The 23512-nt window shown below is 45.1% G+C and overlaps 1 protein-coding gene across 2 annotated transcripts in view; it reads right to left on the bottom strand.

Moving 5' to 3' along the window:
• Nucleotides 1–23512, bottom strand: part of CALN1 (calneuron 1) — a 233342-nt gene that overhangs the window by 172716 nt on the left and 37114 nt on the right. Inside the window, exon 1 of one of the 2 annotated variants that reach the window (XM_030536901.1) lies at nt 5113–5724. The exons of the other annotated variant lie outside the window; for it this stretch is intronic. The gene's annotated coding sequence lies outside the window, so the exon portion shown is untranslated. Of the gene's footprint in view, nt 1–5112; nt 5725–23512 lie in introns of those variants that run through there. 2 annotated transcript variants of the gene reach the window in all.

Below are 23512 nucleotides of genomic sequence, written 5' to 3'. Positions count from 1 at the left end.
TGAATTACATCTGTGAAAATCTGGAGCCACTCCACTGTATGAGTGCCCTCAAATACCAAGGTGAAAGCACTTAGTGAGGCAGAGAGATTAAATCAGAGGCTGGCCCAGCACCACCACCAACACAATACTCCTTAACACCACTTTGGGGCATTGGTTAACTCCTGGCTCAGAGGAGAAGCTACTACTAAATTATCAACCCTATGCCCTGGAACATCTCAGTGCTCCTTGGAGGTTTCCCATTTATGCTGATAGGATCACAGCGCAAAGTGATATGGCTGCAGGCAACGAATGACATGAATCCTAAACCTCAGATCCAGACTAAATAGTACTGTCACTTATTATGAAAAGAGGAGATATGCTGTACATATACTACAGCCATGAGACCAGGCTTACTGACAGTATGCAGTGTGCAGATGTTTAAGATTTTCTTTTATTATGGTCTAATAAGGTATGTACAACTATGCCCACAAAGAGTGCATAAACAGAAATTAAGTTCAGCGAATGAAAGGGGTGTTTTAAAACCACCTCATTATTTCTATACATTTTTCATGTCATACTCCTGGACTTCGGGTTCAGAAGACTAAATCAACAGTGTGATTTTGATTATCATTGTTTAGTGTCTTTATTCGAAATCACATTTTAATCCTTTAAGGCTTTTAGTAAAGCAGAATGCATTTAATTATAAGTAATAATGTAAAGTGGAGTTCTTCTATTGCATCACATTAATGATAATCCAAGTCCTGTTACACAATAGCCTGTGTTTTCTACAGTTTCTTGCTTACAGCACAAAGTCAAATTCACAGATGCAAAGTATAATCAGCGGGTATCTACCTTCAGAAAGTCAGTCTATAGATAGCAGTTCCTCCAGTTAATACCCTAGCTAAGTACATTTCATTGTACTGCTTCCTATATAAAATGGATTTGATATTATTTACAATATCCATACAATAATTGCTTTAGTTGCCAGAACCCAATCCCATTGAATAAAACAAACATTCTAAAAGACATTCCACAATCCCAGGATATACTAAAAGAGTTCCCATGTCCTTCTGTATCTGTTAACAGATTTTGTCAGCCAAATTTCATGCTGATTCAGTAATGTTATGTGTGCAGAAACTGGCTAAAATGATGCACACTAGCATTGCTAATGCAAACAATTTTTCCAGAGGCATTATTTTTTCCATTTACAAATCATTGTTGAAGATTAAACCTAAATACTAACTAGGTGCTGTTATCTTGCCACCTGTTAAGCAATGTTTCATCTGCCTTACCAGTTAGAACATTTTGGGGTGGCGAGAGGAAGGATTTTGCCTTGCATTACAACTTAGAGGGGAAGGTTTTTCGGAGAATGGATTAGAAGCAGAGGACCAGCCATTGAAATCTATTTGGACTGAGTTTGCATTGGTTTTGTTGATGTAAAGTCTAGAAGAAGTGGCCACAGGAGAGTGTATGTGCACGCATATATTTAAACGTGTGTGTGTGTGTGTACACACACACATAAAATGATCTCCCATAGATAAAATGCATCAGCGTAATCCTGAACCACATTATAATTGGACAAAGACTGCATGATATTAAAGTGTATTACAGGGGGCGGGGGGGGGGGGTGGAGAAAGAGAGAGATGATAACTTTGCCTTGTGTAATATGAGAGGAAGGAGTAAAACAGAATTCCATATAAAAATAAGGTTTGAATATACAACTAGAACCTTTAACAGAATATAATTTTTGCAGTGTAAGTTTAGGCCAGAGATTCCGTAATACATACAGTTTCTATAAAGCCCTGCACTATAGTGTAATTCATCAGCATGAAGAAGCATACTTTATTATGAGCCTTCTTCTTGTACTACTGAAATTAATAAGGGGCTGCCAGTCACACCCAGGCTGGGTCACACATGAAGTCAAATGCAGGACGCAAACTCAGCACCTTGCAAGACAGAGATCACCCTGAGAGGTCTAATCCTGCAGTCCTTACGGCAAGTGGATATTTTGCATGAGGAAAATCTGGCCCACATGTACCATCAGCCAGATCCACGTACAGTGTGGTTTGAAATTTTCCTTGACTTACACCCCATGCTACCTCACGGATGTCAGGGCAGATTTGGCTGAGTAGGTGCAGTGCATATGCCAAGGAAAAGAGTACAGGATCTAAAATAAAATAGAAAACTTGACTAAGGGTAAATCAGTCACATCAAAGCTTCTCCTGCCACACACAGGAGGTAATAAAAAGTTTCCTGCAATAAATAAACAAACTTTCACAGAAATACCATAGCATGAAACAGCTGTGACAGTCTTTCTAAAATGAAAACTTTCAGGGTGCTCACCTGGTGGAATTTGTATTCCAAGCAACCAGTATATCTGAAATGTAGAACTTCTATTGGTTATTGTATGAGACTGGAACAGTAAATTATTTCAAGTCAAGAAAGCTTACATCAGCATTAATTCAAAGTAAAAGCATAGCCAATGTGACCTAAACATTATCCCTGCAATGAAAGGCTCATTACAAAACAATATGGGGGAGGGAGGACTACAGAGACTTTTATTTGCACTAAGATGTCACATATATGTGGTCTAATTGCAGATAAGTGCTTAGATGGTTCTTTTGGACTTAAAACAAAGTGTCATTTTGATGTCAGCCACCTACATGATGTAAGCAACCTAGTCAATCAAATCCATAACCAATCGCATCCAGTGCATCTGCTTTACAGCAAAACAGAGAAATCCCATTTCCAATTACATTAGGAGTTTTTTAAATAGCCTGATAAACACAATAAATATAATGTGGCACGTTCCCTCTTTTTAATACATATATATCAGGGATTCTCAAACTGGGGGTCGTGACCCCTCAGGGGGCCGCGAGGTTATTATGTGGGGGAGTTCGCGAGCTGTCAGCCTCCACCCCCAAACCCCGCTTTACCTCCAGCATTTAAAATAGTATTAAATATTTTAAAATGTGTTTTTAATTTATAAGGGGGGGGTCGCACTCAGAGGCTTGCTGTGTGAAAGGAGTCACCAATACAAAAGTTTGAGAACCACTGATATATATAGATAATATCGATCTAAATCATTTAGACCAATGATAACTTGGACAGCTGTTTCCACAATGGATCAAATTCTACTACAGTTTCCTCATTGAGGCAGTCAGTATCATTACGAATTTCAAAAGAGAAATGACCATCACCACAATAAAATCCTGCACCGTGCACAATTAAGAACTGAAACACTATGCAGCTAATACTAAGAAAAATGCAGCTTCAACATGCTGGAAAATGTTAGTAGAAACTTCTTTGAATAGCTTATGAGTGCCAGCTGAAATGATACTATACAGCTTAAGACCTCAGAAAGCAAGAAAGCTAAGAGGGAGGTTTCTTAAATGTATTCCTTTTGCTCTTTTAATAGATAAATGAGGATGTAATCACTACATATCATCTTTCAATGATTGAAATTATATTTAAAATAAAATGAACCAACGTGTGATTCAATACATAAAACCTATTAATACACCTGTGCATATGCCTGGTAGGACCATCACCTTTTGATTACTGCCATTAAGATTAGTGGACATTCATCCATGGTGTGAATTCACTGACTTCCATGGGATAATTTGGAGCTGAGTGTTCAAATGGAGGGGAAATTACAGCTCTGTGTTTTCTGATTCTCTCTGTACATCTATGTATACCTACCTCCAGAGTGTGTATTACACAGCTACCAAACAACCCTGTATCTTCTTTCTTGGGCTGGGGGGTGTTTGGAAAATACAACAGAACACTAGGGGGATGCTGTTAAACGAGAACTTGTGTACCTCTCTGTCTCTTGTGAGAGTGTGTGTGCCCACCACCAAATCTATCCCCCATCTGGATGCACACAACACTCAGAGCAGATGCAGGTCTGTGTTACTGTTATTGAAAATAATGGGAGTGATAGAACATGTACATACACAGAGAATGGGAGAAATAACGTGTGCACAGAGAAAGAGAGGAAATGTGTGTACCCCAAGGGGCATGTTTCACAGTTGCTATAAACACAAACACAGTGTATTCCAAATAGAGGTAGGTAGGAGCGATCTCTGGGTCTGTCCACACACAGCTTCCTTCACACTGTGGCACAGCTGTAGCTCTTTAACTGCGTTAAGTTCAGTGCAGCCTCCTCATGCCCACCTGCAGCACTGACCTACCGCCCTCCTCCCCCAGGGACTGCACGACCTGTTGCTCAACAGCTACATTCAGTTGCCCGGGGGAGTAACAAGCGCTAATTGCGCCCAGCTTACCCCAGGGCGAAGAGCTGAGCTGGCGCTCGGGCCACGGGCTGCCCGCCCCGCAGGCTTTGGAGCCGCTCGGTGCTTGCTTAGGATGCAGTGACCTGTGTGCGCAAGGTGCCCCCACCCAGACACGGTGCAAGTTCAAAGCACCGCCCCCCCCCGGGTCTGGTACTTGCGCCCCCCTCAAGGCAGCCAACATGCAGCCACGCTGCGACCTGCCCGCTGTGTCACCGGCCCCGGCTGAGCCCTGCCGCCCTCCCCCCTCTGCTGCTTCCATCCCGGGGGGTGGGGGGGAATATTCAGCTCAACCTTCTGTCGAGACTCTTGGAGGGGGGGCAGCGCATCCAACACTAGCTGGAGGAGCCCCAGCAGCCAGGGCTGGACGCCCCACGCCCCCCATCACGCACCAGGGCCCCCCCTGTAAACCGCCAGGTGCAAAATCCTCCAGCCTGCAACCTCTCTGCGCCTAATGAACCGGCTGCCGACCGGTCCGGGTCCCCCAGGAGGAGCCCGCTGTCCAGCAGCAGACGGGAACGGTGAATAGGAAATGGAGCTCGGTATAGTCTATTCACACCCCCCACTCTGCCTTGCAGAGAAAGGTCTTTGCTGAGCCTACACCACGCAGTCCTGCGACCGACCCCCCCACGCTAATCGAAGCAAATACTGGTCAGAAACCAGCACACAGCTGCACAATCAACACCCCGGCCGCTCTCAGCAGGTTCGGGGGGGGTTCCCCCCATCCCATTCTTTCCATGCAATAAAACCTTACCCCGGGCCGGCTAATCGCGATCATTTCCCTCGCCCGCCCGGGAGCCTGGCAAGGGGGGGGGGGAGGTGCCCCAGGCTCTGCACTCACCTTTCAAGCAGGCGCCTCGGCCGCTACAGGTTTTCCCCCCTGGCTCCCTCTGCCCCCCTCCAGGTCGCTGCTGGCCGGGGGGGCGTTGGTGGTTTATTTCTCTCCGCCCAAGACGAGAAATCTCCGGTCACACACAAAGTGGGTAGAAAACATGCAGCCCCCGAGGCAACCACTGGCGTTGGCGGGGTTCCCGCGCTCCCCGTTTCTTGGGGTGCATAGGGCGGGGGAAGGGAAAGAGGCGTGAGACTTTGTATCGATCTCCGGCAGGGGGACAGGTGACCCGGGCAGGCCAGGTGCGCCCCGGGGCCGTCAGTGCTCCATCTCCCCAGGCAGGGCTCCCTTTAAACTCCATGCAGCAGCTGCCTGCCCCCTCGGAGCCTCCGGCAGCCCATGGCGAAGTTACAACGCCCGCCTTTCCCCGGCTGGGAAACACCCGCCATCCACCTCCTGGGGCTCCGGAACCGGCACTCGGCTGCTCCCCGTCCCCGCTCTGCTGCCTGGCCTCGGCGCACCCAGACCCAGGCAGCTAGCTACAGCTTCCTCCCCTCCGAAGGAGAAGCTGCCCACGTAAAACTCCTGCTCACTGGAGCCGTTTCATATTGGACACCTTGCACCAGGGCCCTCAGTAACTCTTTCCTCTCCAGGAGGTGAGGCACACTCCTGCAGATCGGTGGCTCCTGGGCTGAGAGAGGCTGGGTTGCGGGGGTAGGGGGACAGGCAGAGAGGAGAGGGGCCTGGGAGCAGAGCTACAGCGAATAAAGGGAGTGGGGGACAGAGGAAAGTCAGCGGGAACAGGAGGGCTGAGGGGCAGATTAACAGAGGGTGATGCAGAGAGAGGAGGACGCGAGGGGCACATTTAGAGGGGAGAGGTGGAGAGCTGAGAGGAGATGGGGCAAAGAGAAAGCCCGAGGGAGGGAAAGGGAAAGAGATGAGGATTAAGGGGAGAGACACAAACCACCCATCCCTGAGCAGCATCCCAGGAGAAAGGAGAGAAAAATGTGGAGATCCCAAGAGAGAAAGAGAGCAGGTCCCCCTGAGGGAGACTCAAGGGTGTAGAAAACTCCCAGGGAGAGATCAAAAGGGATAAACTCACAGAGCTTCTCAGACTGTGGGTCGGGATCCCAAAGCAGGTCCTGACCTCATTTTAATGGGGTTGCATTAGATTCTTTGCTGACTCCAAAGCCCAAGGCCTTCAGCCCCTGATGGTCGGGCTGGGACTTTGGCTCCAGCCCCACCTCGCCCCGGAACAGTGGGTCTTGGACTCCAGCTCTGCGCCCCCCCCCCCCCCCAGCAAGGTCATGTAGTCATTTTTGTTGTCAGAAAGTGGTCATGGTGCAATGAAGTTTGAGAACTGCTGGGATAGAGAGTCCAGGGGAATAGGGAGGGAAGGAGAGGAGACACAGCAAGAAGAAAATTAGCATAGGCAGTAAAGTTGCAGCCAGGGGAGAAAAAGACTCAGATCGCTGGAGGAAGAAATTTATAGCCAGTCTTATGCTACCACTTTTCACCAATCCTCTAATTGGCTAGCAGCACAATTCACTAAACACAGTTTAAGGCCCATATTTGAAGAATTCATTCAAAGACTCTCCCCCTCACAGAATCCCAGAGCCATCGGAAGTCTACACAGCAATGAAACAGCCTCGCATCCTGAGCGCTGTGAGCCTGAGTCAGCCGGCATGGGCCAGCTGCAGGTGTCTAGTTGCTGTGTGGACATACCATGTGATAGCTCAAGTTCCTACATGTTGTATATTTCACTACGGGATATTAACTAGAAATTATCTTAGATATTTATATGCCCCCCTTTACCATAGTATCTGAGCAATGCACAACCTTTAATCTATTTATTCTCACAGAACCCATGTCAGGTAGGTATTATCCCCATTTTACAGACAGGGAACAGAAGCACAGAGACTAAATGACTTGGCCAAGGTCACATAGGAAGTCTGTGGAAGAGCAGGAATTGAACCCAGGTGTTCTGAGTCCCAGACTAGCACTCAAAGCACTAAATCATCTTCCCTATCTTTAGACCAAAGGCTAACTCAACACACTCGGACACAGGCAAAGCCAAACACAGTTCATATTACTAATTTGTCACAATGCTAGACACCCAAGCGCCAAATAATTTTGTTTCTGACCTACTATGAAAACCCACAATCCTTCAGAACAGCTCACAAAAGACATGTTTGATGGGCTGACATGAGTGAGTGTAGAATCAAACACCAGCATCTTTATAAACAAATGAAAAGAATAGGCATAACTAAACACTGCCACAAAACTGAATGAACAGGTATGTGTTTCAGCAAAGACCTACCATTTATATCCTTACTTCTTGACAATATACAGTGCTCTCTCTATTTATATATACAGAGATATTGATGAGGGCAAAGGAGGAAAGATGTTGCCAAATGATCACAAATCACCATTCCTAGCAGGCCGTCAGCCCTCTGAAGTGGTTCCAAATTCTCTAAAGTTCTATGGCACATTCATGCAGGGATAGAATACCAAGGCTACCTTTTCTTCATCTCGCGGTTTATTAAGCATCACTTTAAGCTGAAGAGTTATGGCTTCCAGATACTTTAGATCAGCCAGAAGACACCACTGAGTTTTCTGTCTTCTTAACCATGATATCTGGGATTAGTAGGGTTACTTTTTTCTCCCGTCTCTCCTTTCTTTACTCACACAGGGAAGGGCGCTCTCTCCATGTCTGAAAAGCACTGACATGGTCACCCTAATGTGACTGAGCAGCTGTTTCTCTTTTATTTTCTTCACCATGAAAGGTGTTCTATAAGGTAGCTCCATCCTCATGGTAATGCATGCTTGTGGCTTGCTTGGCAAAGCAGCCGTTCCTTACACGCCTGGGGCCTGACCCTGCACCACTGTCACTCAGAACTCCTACTGAGTAAGCAGGACCCAAGGAACAAAGGATCAGGGTGCCATAGTGTGATGAAATTAAACTGAAGATTATTTAGGCTGCTATCTGGAGAAATGTTCTAACCGGCAGAACTGGGGCATAGTCTCCAATGGAAGCCCACTGTTTGAGCCAACTAGACTGTGTGCATAGTATTCAGGAAACGACATGGAGAGTTTCCAGCAGCTCCTAAAACACTTTGACAATCACATTAATATTAAGCAAAGACTGTGTGGCCTCATGGAGCACATGTCATCTTTCTATTTCAAGGGTATTTAATTCATAGCCTGTTAGTGTTGCACGTTTCCAGTGTAAAAATATTTCCTATCTGCTGCCTCTCTCTCCAGACCAGTGAATCACTGTGTTACCAACACTTAGGGCTAGACGGGGCCTTTAAAGCACAGTGAATGAGAGCAGAAGTTCAAGGAAGGAATCCTGCCTTTCCATGCTCCTCACCTGCTCCAGCAAGCTAGTTAACTCAGACCAGTTGCAGATTATTGCCCCCTGAGCCAAATCAGTTGCACTGACCAATGCATTGGAAGGGTGGAGCCAAAGCTCTTCTGTGCTCTGCCCACTCCTCACCCCCCGGAAGGGCAGGGATATTGGGTACAGGTTACTTATATGCACCTGGGCCCCTGGGCTGGGAAGGCCATGCAGGAGTATGAGGATTCTCTTACTCATTCGTACATTGCCATAAAGGTACATAGGCCAGACTACAGTTCGGCACTGCATCATCTTCATTATATAGTACACATATCCATGTCTAACGAAAACACTTCAATTGTTGATCCATGAAAGTAACTCCTGCTGTTGTCAATGTGAATGGAGCTGATAGACCATAGGCTGCCTGCATTTTTGTTAAATTTTACACCAGAGTAGGGTTGGAATTCGTTGCTTTTTCATTCTTTTCCTTTTCCTTTTTTCTTTGGTTAACTCTTAAAGGGATCAAGCCTGATCTGCTTATATGTTACTCCACCAATTTTAAGAGCACTACTGGAATGAGTAAAGCAAGCAGGGTTTGGTCCATTATAGTTCTAATAAATGTATAAGAACTTAATTCCCTCTTTAGGTTTATTTTCCCCCTCCATAAATTCCCAAAGATAGTAACCAAATTCCTGCCATCCAGTAGCAAAAGCATCTGCCTTGTGGTTTGAAAATAGTAATTTGAAAATGATTGGAGTTCTATATCTATTTTTTAAATTGTTCGCGGATCAGATTCTGATCTCTGCAACACCTGCATAAATCCAAAGTAACCCCAGTTACTCTGGACTTACATCCACAAAATTGAGATCAGAATCCGGTTCGCCCTCTCTTTTACTCCACTTCCTTTAAAACATATTACTGATTATATAAAACCTTGCGTTTTATAATAATAAATATAAATTACCAATTTTGTTCCCACATGTGAACACAAATGCTGGCTCTTCGTGGCACAAGCACATGGAAATGTGTATTTTTCATTAAGGGATGAAAGTTTCAGAAATCACAAGTATGTCATCTGCATTACATTTCTGCAAATAATGCGGAGGGAGACAATATAATACCAACATGACATGACAAAGTAATACAGTGAAAAATTATTAAAGACAGAGCAAGTTGTTGTCACAGGCCTAGCTGCCTGCTGGTAATTGGTGATAGTTGTCACTGTCAGTACTGAGGCATCACTCTACTAACAAGTGCATCATGGTTTGATGTAAAGTGTCATAAACATGCTTCAGATCAGCCGAAATGATTAATCAAACGTTGGGTATCACCCAGTTCAGAGGAGACGGCTCAGTAAACCCATGACTGGAGTGGTGTTTTTTTCTTTTTTATCTATGCATCAGCTTTTTGAGCTGCACTTTCTGTGGTAAAGCACAGACCAAGCAATACCATGGATACATAGCTATGAGCTATCATTTAACAAATGACCATCACTACTAGGAATATATCAGCAGCATTGGCCACACCAGATTAGATCATTGATCAACCTGCAGCAGAACAAGGGAGAGGACAAGAGGCAATCAATCCAAGCCAATGTAAAATTTTAGAAAGGGCTGACATTTTTAAAGATCCCCCTTTATTAGCTATGTCATCATTTTATAGACCCATCACATCAAACCACAGAGATCTTTAAAATGGTCAATCTTCCATTGAAATCAGTAGGAGTTTTGCTCAATTGAGGAAATTAAAACTGGAAAAGATCTATTAGGTCCATCTAAGCTATCAACCTTCCAATGCAGAATTGTTCCCTACGATATACTGCGTGTTCTTGTCCTCTGTCCACACCAGTTTTAAATGTCCCAAGAAGTGTAGGTTCCAAGATTCCTTTGGGAGAGTTCACTAATACTTCATACACTAATAGGTCTCACAAGTAGAACACATTTTCTGACTTTTCTTTTTGCTTAATTTCATCCCATTATTCCTAATTAAACCCCTGTGCACCATCCCAAACACTTGCTACCCAACCTGGATATTTACACCCTTCTAACAATGGTTAATTATTCCAGAGGCAAACTGTTCTTAAACTTTCTCCTTTATTTCATTTCTCTGTTGGATGATTTATTTTGAAGTTTAATGGGCAATTTTTAGAGCTAAATAGCTAGCTTTAATAATTAGGGAGTAGGCTCTGCTTGAGGATTTATGATCCTTCTGTGCAGTGCTTATTGTGTTTGCCAACTTGTGTAATTGATGTTGATTGATTAGGTATTTGCAATGGGGCAGAAAAGGAACCACATGGAAGATCGTTGGTAGTTTAGGAAGCAAAACAGTTAACAGTGCTTGTTTTGTGGGAAGAGAGAGAAGGCAGATCTGCCCCAGCTTTTTAACAACCCAGTGCTGTTGCCCTTGTTCACACTGAATAGTACCTTCTTCCACAAAGAGCATTGATTTTGATTACTCACAGAACAAGGTGCTACTCAGAATAAGTAAGGGCTGCAGCATCAGGCCTAAATTATCCAACTGTCGCATTGCTTAGAACAGTTGTAGAAGGCAGAGGATATGCTTACCAGAAAAGGGCCTGAGGTACAAAACTTCTAGCAGATCCACTTCTCCTGGTCACATGCCCCAGGATCGTATGAGTATAATCTCACTTAATCAATTTCCTTCCATTGCAGAGGCCTTGGGCTGTGCCTCGGGGTATACCTCAGTGCATCCTATTTTCTGCCTGTGGCACCAATAGTTTAGTCTCTTGTTGGCTGCAATACCTTGGTCTAATTTCAATTGTTGGGTTTGGTGTGCGAATGCTAAATGCTGTTGGGGATTAGATTAGATTAGATGATCTGGGTCCCTTCTGGCCTTAAATTCTATGACTCTGACTCTATCTCCATCCCCTTCGTGTGCTTGGTTCCAAAGTTTCAGTTCAGCCCATTAGAGAGACTGGGCTGGCTATAAACATCAGATCTAGGCTAGTTTTGGCACCAGACCACCCCTTCCCACTGTCTGAATGTCCAGGGGTTTGATTTAGGTTTACCTACTAGTGCTAGCTATGGCTTCAGTATTGTAATAGGTTCCCACCCAGAGTGTGGCTCATTTCAGGATGGGAGCCTGAGAAACCAGTTTGATTTTGCAAGTCCCGTTAGTAAACTCTTTCAGCCTGGACAACAAAACAAGAACACCTTTTAATTACAAAATAAACCTGTAGGTAACTGTGACAACACCCACAGTGGTCCTCATGGTATGTTTTCCAGAAGTTAGCTAACCTCATACCTGGTTCATTCGGCTTGTTCAAGATGCCCCATTTGGGCTACCAAGCACAGAATGAACTCCTAAATCCTGACACTATAATAATAATCTGCTCAGTTTAGGACATCATCTTCTGGAACACGTTTACAATTTTGCTGAATGACCACAGTCCCAATGGGACAACTGGTGATTATTCCACAATCCCAGCCATTATTTTCCCCAAATGTCACAAACAGGTCAAAGCGCGTCTGCCTTCTGTGCTGGATTCACCAACAACTCACATTCACTGACACCAAGAGTGTAAAGAAGTGGTTTTCAAACTTTTTTTTTCTGGGGACCCAGTTGAAGAAAATTGTTGATGGCCGTGACTCAACAAAGCTGGGGATGAGGAGTTTGGGGTGTGAGAGGGGTTCAGGGCTGGGGCAGAGGGTTGGGATGCAGGGGTGAAGGCTGTGGGGTGGGGTCAGGAATGAGAGTTCAGGGAGTGGAAGGGGGCTCTGGGCTGGGGCAGGGGGTTGGGGAGCAGGAGGGGAGCAGGGCTCTGGGCTGGGGGTACAGGCTCTGGAGTGGGGACAGGGATGAGGTGTTTGAGGGGGCTCAGGGCTGGGGCAGGTAGTTGGGGCATGGAGTTACCTCGGGCAGCTCCCGGGCAGCAGTGCAGTGGGGGGGCTAAGGCAGGCTTCCCGCCTGTCCTGGTACCGCAGACTGCACTGTACCCCGGAAGTGGCCAGCAGCAGGTACGGCTCCTAGGAGGAGGCGCACAAGCAGCTCTGTGTGGCTGTTGTCCGCAGGCACTGCCCACCCCAGCCAGTGCTCGAGCAGGGGCAGCACACAGAGCCCTGTGGCCCTCCCGCCTAGGAGCTGGACCTGCTGCAGGCTGCTTCTGGGGTGCAGCACAGTGTCAGAACAGGTAGGAACTAGCCTGCCTTAGCTAGGCAGCACCACCAACAGGCCTTTTAATGTCCTGGTCGGTGGTACCGATCCAAGCCGCCACAAACCAGTGCCTTACATGCCACGATCCAATACTAGGTCACAACCCACAGTTTGAAAACCACTTGTCTAGAACAAAACAGGTAGCATTTTGTGGCATGCAGGTTGTTAAAATAAATCCATGCCGCAGGACCACCTTTTAGCTGTGCTAACCCACCAGGCTCTGCCCTATCGGTGCTACCTTGTGTCATTAAAGCAGCAGTACAGGGATTCCAGGCATACACATGCCATGAAACAATGCAACTCTCCAACACCTGGTATAAACCTCTCTATTTCAATCTGCTCTCTCAGACATGGAATTCATGATAGTTACCAAACACCACCATACAGTGCAGCTTCATGTCTTAAAGGGATACCACCAACTTGAAATAGGACATCTGCATCAACTGTGTATTTCTCTTTTTTTTTTTTAAAGGAAGTAACTCTGAAGTCATCCAAGCACATATTTTTTCCAAAGAATATCAAAAGTGGCAAAAATATATAAAAATTATTGCCTGCAAACAGCTGAAATAGATGACTCCTCCATAGCCTCTTGCAATTAATGCGAGTCAAACCACTTTCAAAAAATAATGAAGAATCCATTTTGGAGATTTCCAGGCTTCCAGAAATCCCTTTGGACTTCCCAGTTCCTGCTCAACACAAAGTGAGGCACTGGCTGTCCCAAACTCACTAATAAACTCAGGCTCAGGCCAGCGTTTATGCTCCTCTAATACGATTAAAGACAATAACTATGGTGGTATGCAAGGATCCTGGGCAAACATGCAACATTCCAGCAAATGACAGAGCTGTACAACAAGTGAGGAATTATTGCTACCTGGGAAGCATCATTATAGAAGACGGAAGACAGCATTATTGAAGACAGCATCAGAATAGCAAGAACACAACAGATGAGAAGGGACATAAATCTGAAGACTAAATTCCACCCCCAGGCCCAGCCACCTGCCTCCAGCTGGAGATGAGCTCCCGCTAGCTTGGGGGAGAGGGCGCAGCATCGGCGGGGCCATCGCCTGGGTTAGGAGAGGCTTAGCCTTCTCTGGCCTACTGAATGGAATAATTTGTGATTAGAAAGAGACTTGCCAGACAGGGAATTCTGTTTGCCTGCTTCTCTGTAGAGATTCTTAGATCTTCTCTTTTTCTCTGGGAGATGCTCCCTTTTGATGATCTTCACATTTCATCTGCCCCTCTCAGACTCTCATAGACTCTAGGACTGGAAGGGACCTCGAGAGGTCATCGAGTCCAGTCCCCTGCCCTCATGGCAGGACCACGAGGTCATATGAGACGAATGGTTGCAGAAGATAGGTGACCACATCAGGGGGACATCAAAGCCAGCAACATGACTCTGCAAGGAGTTGACAGAAATTTACTGCACACGCTGTACTAGTTTATGATTTATTTAAACAAGGACGTTTAATAATGCATACCACCCTTTCAATGGGCAGCAAGACAACCATGGCAGCACAGCACTGACACAAACAGTGAACAGTTGCAGCTGTAACAGATGTTTAGTTATTAAAAGCTCGATATTACCAAAGAATATTAAAACACAGGTTAAATGACATGCTTTCACAGACAGCCCCACTACTTACAGGTATGCAGGGATCCTTGCCCATTTGTTTTCATTGCAAACAATGTCTGCATAGACAAAATGACAAGTCCAGGGATAGATTCCGCCACAACCCCACAGTGATGGGGATGTTCGAGGGCAGCACCTGAAAGGATATTCTCAGTAGCACTGGGCCAGATATAGGCACAATGGTTAGGAACTCACTGAGACTGATGTAAATTGGGACTACCTCCACTGGAACCAATGAGCCTGATTCTGAATGCACTGATGCTCATGTAAACGAGGAGTAACACCACTGGAACCAGGGAACTGGGATAAAAACCAGGGAGAGATTAGAGTCAGGCCCAATATGCAGGCGAGTGTGCAGGATGCAAGACTTCCCTGGCTCCCTCCCCGTGCCACGCGCTGAAGGCCAGCTTGAAGGAAGGGCAAGTTCAGCATCCTGTGGGGAATTATAGTTGCTGCTGGCATTAGGCTGGAGCAGGCTGTGAGCTCCCACACTACAGGAATGGAGAGCGTGACTACCCTTGTTACAGAGGCACAAGGAGAGGAAGGCTCTCTGTCCCCACACCCAACTCTGGGCTAGTCACATTCTAGCCTCACTGTCTGTAAGACCTACAGGGAGTCCAGATCCTCCCTTAGGGCCTGACCCTGCTCCCACTGAACTCAAATGGAGTCCTTCAGTAAGTGCAGGACCAGGCCTTTTGATTCCTTACTGATGGATGAAATTCAATAGTTGAGGAAGTTTAGATTGTTCCTGATACTTAATCCAAACCTTCTCCATAGCTCTGGAGCTGAAAAGCGGGAGCAGGGGATTTTCAGGGGCAGAGACCTTCTTGGGAGATCCCTTATAACCCCTACTTCTGGTCTCATCAGAAGTACCACAAGAAAGAGCTTTTCCTGTGACATTTCCCCTCCTCCTCCCCCACACAATTCTAACTAGCATAGAGGCACAGGGTGAAGGGGGTCATTATCTGAACATATACTTAGCAGGTAGACCAGCAAGCACCAGGGAGACATACCTGCCCCAGTCCCCACCCCCTACCCAGACTGTCCCACTACCACAGCCCACTGCCTTCTTGCCCCTCCCTCGTGGGGACAGGAGAGAGCATTCATGCTTGCTGTGCAGCAGAGGTCCTGTTACAAGAATTACCACCAGAGCTCTTTTCAGCTCTCCATTACTACTTTTTGTCCCATCTGCCACTCCCGCGAGGCTCTCTCCACACCCCACTTCTGCATCAGAGCATCTGTCCTCTTTCACTCCTGCCCTTTCCCCCACTGGCCCCATTTTTCCATCCTAGGTACCCTAACCCCTTCACAGTTCCCACCGACTCTACACGTTCATCTTCCCCTCTTTAGCCTTTCCACCAGCACAAATCCAGATCTCACATCCACACAGTTCCTCTGCCTCCTTCCCCTCACCTATGGGGACATTTGCCCCAACCCTGGTCCTCTCTCTATCCTGCCACCACTTCTGACTCCATAGATGCGCCTTTCCTCAACTCTTCATTTGACCTGCATCCCTGGTTCAACTCCCCCAGTCACGAAAAGGTGCCATCACGCCCCTTGGTACCTGGAATACATGTGTTCAGAACAAAGAGATAAGGGGTAGACAAAAAGTAGTAAATCTAATTTCAGATGAGGCACATAGTACCTTATACTTGTAAATAGATGACTATAAAAAGGGTAGCTTTAGGAGCATCACTTTGACAACACACCTACTTTGTAAGGTGAATTTAACAACACTGCAGAAGATGGCTTCCCAGGAACTGGTATCCTATTGAACCTTCTTTCCTCTTCTATACTGTTATTGAGTTTTAATAATAAACATGAATTACATTGGGTATTTGGTCTCTTGAATATATTTCATACCAAACCAAAGTGTGGTCAAGCAACTAGTTACATAGTTTGTCAGCAACTCTTGCTTCCTTCTTCCATGCCACAGATGAAGTTTCCCATCTGACCTCTTCCTCTAGGCCCTCCACATGCCCCAGTGACCCCATCCCACCTCCTGAGTTACCTAGCACCTACTCTTATCCCCTCCCTTACTCTTCTCCTTGACTTCATTCTCCTCTGACTCTTTCCCTCACACTATGAGCAATTCCACCTTTGACCCCACTTGCCCCACCTCCCTTCTCTCTTTCATCTCTGATCTCATTGAGCATGCTGTTTGCCATGGCTGTCTGGAGTTCTACTCTTTCATTTCCATTCTAGACCCTCTCCAGTCCAGCTTCCAGGCCTTGCACTCCACTGAAAACTGCCCTCACCAGAGTCTCTAAATAACAGCTTCAGAAGCCAAAGCTCAGAACCAATACTCCATCCTCCTCGACCCGTCAGCCACCTTCAACATAGCCAACTGTACTGTTCTTGAAATCTTGTCTACTCTTGGCTTCTAAGATTCTGTCCTCTCCTGATTTTCCTCCTCTCTCTTTAGTTGCACCTTTAGATAATTTACCTAGCCCCCTTATTTTGATCATGTCCCCCACCTTTCACTGACTCCCTGTTCTCCATAGTATCAGCTGTAAGTTATTTGTCTTCACTTCAAAGTTCCATCACAGCCAATCCCCACCTTCCCTATCATCGCTCATTCACTATCGAGATATGGACTCCCACCTCCAATCAGACCATCACCCACGTCTTCAATTTTGACCTTTGTACTTTCTCCCATGCCGCTCCCCACACTTGGCAGGAACTCTCTGTAAACCTACCTCATTGTCCTCCTTCAAATCTCTCCTGTTCTGTGATGCCTACAAAACACTTGACAACAGTTAAGCTGCTGGTGTGCAAAGACCATTGCTTGTCAGGTTGACCAGTATCTCACTGTTTCCTTGCACTTCTCCATCTGCCTATATCCTTCCGTCGTCTCTTGTCTTATACTTCGATTGTAAGGTCTTTGAGGCAGAGACCATCTTTTTGTTCTGTGTTTGTACAACGCTGGGCACAGTGGGTTCCTGATCCACGACTATTGTCCTAGGCACGACAGTAATACGAAAAATTGATGATGATGATGATGATGATGATAAACTCTGTAAGGATTTCTTCTGAGCTCCGGATAGACTCTCACATCTTTCAAACGGTTTTGTCCATCCCTACTTACTGAAACGCTGGGCTTTCAAAACCTCCTCTGATAACTGGATTGTTTCCCCTCTCTGCCGGTCATTTTATTTGTGGCACAGACATAGCACTTATGAAGGAGTTTTCTTACTAATAATGTCTGAGTATTTCACTCTGCTAGCCAGCCACTTAACGCCAGCCAGAAATGGCTTTTTAATAGATAGCTGCTGAACTTCAAGATCCGTTAGCTAATCAAAGCCATATTAGGAACCCATCAATCAGTAGCGAGCACTGAACAACAGAGAGTAAGACAGTCAATGGCTGTTCAAGGCTGAACTAAGGAGAGTCACAGAGAGGTCTTGTGGTCTGTAAAGGTGTGGACAGTCCCTGTATGCCTCCTTGTGGCCAGGTGTGGCACTGCAGAATGGGCATCAGTTTATTTTAACAGATCTGGGCAAGCAGAAGCAGACACATACTATTAAAGTAGCAAAACCCTTTAACAAGGATCCAGGATAGGAGCAATTACAATAACTGGTTCATAAGGTTCTCACTTGGCCCCTGTTCAGTGCTCTCAAACTAAGTCTCTGAATTTGGTCAGGCTAGTCACCTGGAGCCTGAGGAAGAAACCACCCACTGTAGCCTGGACAATTTCTCTCCCCTCTCCCTTGACAGCTTCCGGTTTCTGTTTAAATACCCCAGCCCAGGGGAGGGGGAGCAGACAGGGCCTCTCTGAATACACCCAGACTGTCCCTGGTCATAGGCTCTGGCCTGACCCTTAAAGGGGCAGTTCACTTTTTCCCATAGTCATTCAAGCCTGTCCCCCTGGTCTACACCTCATATCTCGAATTTTAATCTTGGTTAAAAAGGTCAACAGTCAGCTGTAGCAGAATTCTTTCTATGGAGTTTCTGGACCTGTGCCACTTAGCACACCATCCAGATTAAACTCTGGTTACCCAAGAGGGTTTCATTCCAGCCACAATTCTGTTGAACTTTACATATTAAAAAAAATCTTGTAGCACTTTCCTTGACTCTCTGGTAGAGTACATGAAAAATAAGAGCAGAATCCAAAGTTGTTCAGAGGACTTCTCTTTACAAACAATTCTATCATTGCCATGTGATAGGGACAACATTGTCAGGTGATAAGAACAAGACAGGTGAACATTCACATTGGGGAATTTTCTTTTATAAGCCTGTTCAGTTTGAGCCAAGCTGCCCCAAAAGCATTATTGTGAGAATAGGATATGCTCTGGTATTAAGGCATGCTTTTAGTTGCCATGACAGTATGTGTAGCCGATAAGATGTTAAAGCATATTTCAGCCAAAAACGTTTAACATTGCATCTAAATGAAGCCACCACTCAGAGAGAGCAAACCACCTCTAACACAAAAATGTAATGGCTTCTTTATATTATATGCTCCACTAACCTGGATGTTGGACCAATAGTCCTGGTGACTCTGCAGTCACAGAAAATGTGACCCTCTTTGGAAACAGTTTCATGAATTTATTGACACCTGTACCAGAAACTGCACTTACAAACTCCTGTCTCAAGAGGAGTGCCAAAAGTACCCGATAATGCACTGATTACATTTCTGCTCCTCCTTTATCAAAAAGGCCTGCACATTAAGTTTACACACCTCCAATATATTCAGGAAGCCAGAAAAAAATTCTTGCCTCTATCTTCAGGTCCTATCTACTTTGTTTTTCCCAAGAGATGGATGACTGGAGAAGTAGCAGTAATGTAGTGTGACAAGTAACAAACCAATGTAACCTGATGGAGAGGAGGAAGAAATACATATTCAGATGGTTTTAAAAAATGTGGGTTTTTTGTTTAATTATTATTAAACAACTAACAACCCACAGCCTGAAAAAGAGACTTTGTTAAAGATTCAACACACACCCCTAATGAAGGGCTGAGAAAGCTTCTCTGAATCTTCCAAGAGAACCTCCAACAGAAAGAGCAAAGACAAGATTTGATATTTCTAGTAAGTTTTTGCAAAGTTAAAAAAACAACCAGAAAAGGAAACTTAGGAAGAAATAAAAAGACCTCAGACCTTTCCATCCTTATAATTAATAAAAACCCCACATGGCAAAAATGCTTTTTATTTCTCTGAGTAGGTCCAATTTTTGTCTTGTCCTTTGAACATTTGCTTAAGATACATTTCATCGTAGCTGAAGAAAGTTTGCTTGTAACTGTAAAACCAGGACAGAGTTCTTCAGGTTTTTTGGGTGACAGAATCATCCTTTAAACTGTTGAGAAGTAAAGTGATCACTAATCAAGTTCAGTTGGCTCCCCAAGCACTGCAATGCTTCTTGTCTAAAGGTTTCTTTTCTTTTCTTGCTTTTTCTTTTCAGTCTGTCACTCCAAATGTAAAAACCCCAGATTGGTTGACAACACAGCATACCAACTCAGGCTCAACCAACCACTCATTCAGCATTTCTTCATCCCAATGTATTCTTTCAACAAAGTTTCATTTTGGTTGGCATTTGCCTTAAAAATATGCTGAGAAACGGCAAGAAAAGGGGGGGTGGTCAATATTTGGTGGTGCTGAATCTGCGTTTAGCTTAAATGTTTGATGATGAGAGGAGGGAGGCTGAAAGGTCAATGAATCTTTAGTGCAATCTTACAAATGAATCTAAAGGAGCAGAAACAGTTATTCCGAATTCAGAGCTGCAGGTGCTAACAGCCAAAGACTGCACAAAGATCTCTGCAAAGAGTACAGCCCTGTACAACTATTGGTTGAGTTTATTCATTAGCACATACACATATGCAACTAATCGGCTACTCATGGCTCCAGTGGCCTGTCCTCACCCCTCACTTTTATATCAGGGGTTACAAATGCAAGACTAGAGCTACATGAGTGCAGCTGTTCAGGCTTGCAGGAGCATGAGCCAGGCTCTTATTTGTTTCTTTCTTTTTGAGTGGCATGCACATCAATTCACCTTCCTTCCCCTTGGATTTCAACCCCAAAGGTGCCCCAAAACACAAAGTTAAACTCAGTCAAAACCACCACCTCTCCCTGGATTTGGATCAAAATTGGAGGTTGGCCAAAAAGAAAGTGTTCAGGTCCAGATCAGATTTAAGCTGGAGTTCAGAGTTCCAAATCAGGGTGCAACCAGGGCCCAGGTATTGATGTAACAGCGCCAAAATCTTGTGAGCTGTCCTGGCAATATTTTGGCTCAAAACACTGGAAATGTCGTGAGGTCAACTATCCTGCTTTCTACCTATTTACTTTTCTAAGGTACTCATTTGCCCCCCATTTACTGTAGCATCTGAGCGCCTCTCAATATTTATTGTATTTCTCCTTACAATACTCCTGTGACATGCATGCATGACGAAGTGGGTATTCACCCATGAAAGCTCACGCTCCAATACGTCTGTTAGTCTATAAGGTGCCACAGGACTCTTTGCAACTTATTTCTAGTCCAGCGGTTCTCAAACTGTGGGTCGGGACCCCAAAGTGGGTCGCAACTCCACTTTAATGGGGTTGCCAGGGCTGGCTTAGACTTGCAGGGTCTCGGGGCCAAAGCCCAAGGGATTCAGCCCTGGGCCGCAGGGCTCAGGTTACAGGCCTCGTGGCTGGGGCTGAAGCCTTTGGGCTTCGGCTTTGACCTCTTCTCCACCTGGGGAGGTAGGGCTCAGGCTTTGGCTTTGTCCCACCCCCCGCAGCAGTGGGCCTCAGGAGGGGTCAGATTTCAGTCCCCACTCCTGGAGTCAGGTCAGAAGAGAGTCACGGTGCAATGAAGTTTGAGAACCCCTGGTCTAGTAAAACCCAGTGTTTCCTATGGTTCCCCCCCAATACCATAAATTGCTCTGGTCTTGCTCAAAATTCAACATACAACGTCCATAATTCAGCACAACTTCATTTGAATCTTTATCAAGGTTTGCTCTCTAGTCTATTAAAGCGCACACACATATAGATCCTAAACAAAAAGCTTTGTTAGTGACGACTTACGATGGAATTCTTTTCAATTGAGTCCAAGTAACTCAAAAATATCCTTACGAAAATGAAACTTTTTTTTAAAACATCAAATCTTAAGATATCTGGAAACTAACACTGAAGGGAGCCAGCCTGTTCCTTAGTGCCATAAATAATCCTTCATCATTAACTCTTAGCCACCTGTCTGATTTCTTTAGTTAGAAGTGACCTTATAGTCTTGACTTTCCGTTCCTGGAGTTCTGTCAGTTGCCAACCTCAAACATTCATCAATTTATCTGCACTGATTTCCCTTTCATTATCATCATACACCAAAGGTTTTCCAAACAGATATTTGTTTACCCTCCAAAGGCTGTTTGAGGGGCCTTGTGCAATGAATAGGCATCTCAGACCAGCTCCCAACAGAAACGTGGCCTCACTATAAATATCACCATTGAAAAGGAGACTGATTGTTGACAGGGATAGCCAAGACAGCAGAGGACTGAATGGACACTGAGATTTAGCCAGCCTCTCACATCTGCACTGTCACTGCCTATTCTGAAACTGTTCTGGAGCGAAATGAAGGAGGTAGATCTCCAGAGCTATCACCATGGAGGATGCTAATATCAGATGCTAATAGGGAAATAAAACATACACATAGGCACATTCAGAGCCAACCTACTGCAGAAGAAGAAGAACAAACTGTATCTGATTCAAAATAAGCCAGGTAGTGCCTGTCACAAGAAATCTAAGCCCAAGGAGTCTCTTCTTCTACCCAAAAGTGCCTACTCTACTGCCCCTCAAGGAGGCAAAATACATCAAAACAATACAATAATCAAAAACAAAACAAAAACAATAATCCACAACACAGGGGGACTAGTTCTGTGCATACTTTTGATCTTCTCCCTACCCCATCATCCCCATGACCAACCCCTGGGCTAATGAAATTAGCATAACTAATATCCTACCCTAAAGCTACACTAACACAGAATAAAAGAGATCAAATCAAGCTGGTGCAGATCATTACATCGGTTTAATGTTGCAGCTGTTTAAGTCAGTAGCAAAATATACCATTGACTTCATAGAGTGCCAGATTGACTACACAACTGCATATGCAGAAGACTTTGACCTTGGTCAAGAAAACACTTAAGTGTGTGCTTAAATCTATTCCTATTCAGGAAAACACAAACTTTTGCTTACCTTTAAGCATGTGCCTAAGTCCCATTGACTTCAGTTACTTCAATGGAAGCTAAGCATGTGCTTGAGTGTTTTCCGGACCAGGACTTTGGCTAGAGACTCTAATTTCCGCAAGATATTACTATTTATTATTCAGACTGTGTTACAGTAGCACCCTGAGGCCCCAGTCGTCATTGGAGACCCATTGGGATAGCTGCTGCACACACACATATTCAACAAATATTCCAGGCTGCAAAGTGCTTCCAACAGCAATTCAACTCCTTTTTCAAATGCTCCATTTTCTGGAAAACCCAAACAAGTTCTGAGCTAAACTGTTGAAATTCTACCATACGCAATATCAACTGCGCTAGGCTTTTCTGCTTAGGGTATATATCTTGATTAATTGCACGCTCTCTCTCAGTCTCTCTCCTATTTATTTATTTAATTAATGTTTCGTTCGAATTAAGCACCAGAGCCATCATTCATAGATCACAGTAATTGTTCTCCAATTCTTCTTCTGCCAGCTATTAGGGAAGCCTATTTAAGGCTGATCCTACCAACCTGTATTCATTTTACTTCAAACATTTCAATTACTGTACAGTTTGGATCCACTTGAACAGTCGTGTCTAACATGAGCTTTGCCAAAACAGTGTCCACTTATGTTTTATCATCCCGAGATGGCATGCTGATAATGCTACTTAGCTCTAACACAGCAGTCTCATTATCCCTATTGTACAGATGAGGGCACTGAGGCACAGAGGTGAAAGGTCACACCAGAAGGCAGTGATGGAGTGGGAAATGGAATGCAGCTCTCCTGAGTCCTAGTCCAGTGCTGTATCTACTGGATCACACTGCTGGTGCTAAAAAAAAGATGTGGGTGACTTAAGAAGCACTGTGAACAGCAGCTCCCTGACTGACATCTGGGATTGGCTGGAGAATGTAAACGCGCCCTGACAGGCAATGTGGAAAAGGGCAGAACCCCTTGTTAACATATCAGTGAGTCAAGACCAGATCCAACTGAAAAGCGTGACACGCCTGGCACTGCTGCCTTTATCACAGAGAAAGTGTGGGAACAATTACAGCTATTAAGTGGATGTTAGCTGGGGAATCGACACCGAAGGTAATACGAGCT

The sequence above is a fragment of the Gopherus evgoodei genome, chromosome 17 (assembly GCF_007399415.2).
Source record: "Gopherus evgoodei ecotype Sinaloan lineage chromosome 17, rGopEvg1_v1.p, whole genome shotgun sequence".
Classification (NCBI taxonomy): Eukaryota; Metazoa; Chordata; order Testudines; family Testudinidae; genus Gopherus; species Gopherus evgoodei.
Note: the sequence above shows the minus strand (reverse complement) of the source record. Positions and strands in the feature narration are given on the sequence as shown.